The 3,412-nt window shown below is 40.9% G+C and overlaps 1 non-coding gene across 1 annotated transcript; it reads right to left on the bottom strand.

Moving 5' to 3' along the window:
* Positions 1–2,854: 2,854 nt before the first annotated feature.
* Positions 2,855–2,961, bottom strand: LOC139845725 (small nucleolar RNA R71). Its single transcript, XR_011758486.1, has one exon. It is a non-coding gene; the product is annotated as a small nucleolar RNA R71 (small nucleolar RNA).
* Between the last annotated feature and the right edge of the window lie 451 nt (positions 2,962–3,412).

Genomic DNA, 3,412 nt, shown 5'->3' with positions numbered 1-3,412 from the left:
CAAGAAAGATTCGAACTTTGTTGGCAAAATACCCACTTCCTCGGTTAGAATTGAAGAACAAGTAATTACGAAGACGGTACAAAAAGAATCAAGAGAATCGGAGCTAAAACGAAGATTCTAGAGCGAAAATGGTGAAAGACAAGGAATCAAGTTACGATCCAGGGAATTCAGGCTGACCAGCAAGCCATACGGCCTGCCATACAGCCTGCCCGTATGGAAACGGCCTGCCAGAAATGTGCCACCACACGAGCCACCAAACGGCCTACCTTGCATACGGCCTGCCAAATACGGCCTGCCATACGGCCTTTCAAACAGCCTGCCAGGCGTATTTGGCAATTTTCAAGTCTATTTAAAGGGTCTTTGTCATTCATTCCAACGCACACTTCAATTCACTTCTTTCTCTCTCTTGTACAATATTAGTCATACTTTCAAGGCCTTCTCACCTCCGAGCGGGAAATTAAGTACCCGGAGGTGAACGCTGAAGATTGTATTAGGAGCGGTCTGGAGTCTTGAAGTTGTCACTTTTATATTCGGAACTCGTTTAATCTACTGGTACTTCTATCATTTATCTTATATAATGTTTTATGATATTATTGCCATGATTAGCGAGTAGTTATCTTTAGTGTATGCTATGATGTAAGCAGTTATAATGCCGAAACAATATTATGGTCTGTGTATGCTGTTGAAATGCTTTCCGATTATGCTTTAAACTCAATCGCTTTTCCAAATAGAATGTAGTTATAGGCTCTGTTATTGGGAAGTCGCGAACCCCGATTCAGAGTACACTATCTGTGTCACTCCTTGGTAAGAGAAGTCTATTAGATACAACGTAAGATCGACCGAGTCACACCGGTTGTAGTAAGTCTATCGAGCTTTGGATTTTGACTGAGGACTCTTTCGTAGTGAAACATCTTACTAGGCCCCTAGTACATTGTCGGTCCTAGACCATGCTACTGTAGTCACCAAGCATATAAACTTCGTACTTGCACACTGAAGCACAGCGGTTGTTGTAAGCTGTACCTCTGCTAAGTAAGGCCATGGAACACGGTTAGTGTTGACCAGTACACTGCACCATAACGCGGTCTCAAGCATTGCACCCTGCTTAAGGGATTCTTAGTTAATTAAGGAACTGTTTGTTTAGACACATAAAGGATTGGACCGTTAGGATAACCGAACGTGTTCATGGAAGTCAGACTTGACTTGGCCATGGTGTTCTTTATGGTTGAACTCTTTTTAAGGGCCTAACTATCTTTTACCAATCATTAATGAAAGCATTGAAACACATCACGTCTCTCAGATATGGTAAACCATGTATTCTATTATGCTTAAGAAAGTTTAGACCATTTTGGAATGTTAATACGTCATCCAACCGAGTAGCTCAATTGGATGAGCCATCTGAACGTGTATGCCTGTAGTCAGACTGCACGGGCATCGGGGGTAAGGGACGTTGCTGTCTATTCAGAATCTTCAAGCCTAACGCAGTACCCAGTGACATGTCTTATGATAGGGGCGTTTAGGACCAGTGTAATGAATACAGGGCCTCTGCCTATTCATGAGCCAGCATTCCATAATCTCGGCAGAATAACTGATGAAGTCATAGTATGCACTTACTTTAACCTTATCTGAATTACAGATTTTATCGCATTTACTTTATCTATCTTATAAACTAGAAAATCCCAAAATAAATATTCACTACTCCCTAACTATCTTTGGCTACAATATAGGTTCGATGTTACTGATATCTCAAAAATACGACTCTAGGTCATACTTCCCTTACTTATAAGGAGTAGTAAGATTTAGGCCCCGCTAAATATAAATTTAAAACAGTACCCTCTCCCACGAGTGGCTGATCCTGGCGAGCCGCGGCCTAATGACACCGCGCAAATAAAAACCGTCTGTTTCGACCATATCAAGAGAGAACTACTAGTTTTTGGTGCCACTGCCGGGGAACTGGTATCAGGAAATACTGTTTTCAATCAAACTTATTCACAAGCATTTAGTGGTGTCTAAGAAAGACAATTATACACGGACTTGGTTATTGGATTTTCCGAAAAGTCGCCAATTATATTGGGACCAAAAGGATCCTGCCTCTCCGTAGTCGGCCTGGCCACTTGGTTTGTTGAATAGTTTGTGCGGAACTTTGTTACCAAAATACTAGGGAATCAGTAGCCAGAACCAAAAACATATTCCACCATAGGATAGTTAGTTACTTTAGATTAGATTAAGATTACTTTAGATTACTCTAGTTTACCTTAGATTAGATTACCTTAGATTACCTTAGATTAAATTAGATTACCTTAGAATTAGATTAGTTTAGTTTAGCTTATTATAATTAGCTTATTTGCGAAAATTAAAAACAAAAAGGCATACCTAGTGTATGACCCAAACCCGATCTAGACCAGGGCTGTTGTTATTCGTACCTGATCCAGACGCAATAATCTCTAAAGCACGCAAGGAAGCACGAATCAGAAACCAAATGGTGTTACGCCTTACTTTAGCAGAAAACACAAAACCCTCGATTGAAGGTCGAGGAGGACCAATCAGATTTCCAGAGATTCAAGGACACTCGTTCGAGTTAAAACATTACATCATCCAGCTCATTCAAAATAGCTTTCAGTTTCATGGATTACCGAATGACGATCCTAATTCTCACCTTGATAAATTCTTATCTCTTTCGAACTCCTACAAACAGCCAGGGATAGGAAAAGATATAGTCCGGCTATACTTGTTCCCCTATTCTCTCACTCATCATGCTCAAACTTGGTTTGAAGGACTGAAAAAAGATTCCATCACGTCATGGACAGAGATGGCAACTAAATTCCTAACCAAATATTTCCCTCCTTCTAAACAAACTAAACTAAAGAATGACATCATTAACTTCAAACAAAGTTATGATGAATCTCTTTACAATGCATGGGAGTGTTTCAAAACCCTGCTGAAGAAATGCCCTAATCACCAGTTAGAACGGTCAGCCCAAATCTGTACCTTCTACAATGGTCTTACGGTAAATCATAGGACGATGATCGATGCAGCAGCTCAAGGGAATCTGATGAACCAAACCGCAGATGAAGCATGGGAATTGCTCGAGAACATGACGATGCATCATCATGACTGGAACAGTGGTGAAACAACTTCATCATCTGCCCCACTCTCTGCACTTAACAATCAAAAGGAGACCATCAAATCCCTCACGGATAAGATGGAATCTCTTGCAAAGCAACTCGAAGAATTGAAGACGCAACCGCAGCAGGTTAACCAAGCTCAGGCTTGTGTTAATTGTACCAACCCGTAACCTACTGAAGACTATCAAGTTGAGTACGAAAATCCTGACGGTTCAGTCTGTTATGTTCAATACCCAGCTTGTCCACCAAATCCCGGATTCAATCAACCACCAAGGGTTAATCAATTTCAG

This window comes from Rutidosis leptorrhynchoides, chromosome 4 (genome assembly GCF_046630445.1).
Source record: "Rutidosis leptorrhynchoides isolate AG116_Rl617_1_P2 chromosome 4, CSIRO_AGI_Rlap_v1, whole genome shotgun sequence".
Taxonomy (NCBI): Eukaryota; Viridiplantae; Streptophyta; class Magnoliopsida; order Asterales; family Asteraceae; genus Rutidosis; species Rutidosis leptorrhynchoides.
This window is presented reverse-complemented; position numbering and strand designations above follow the sequence as displayed.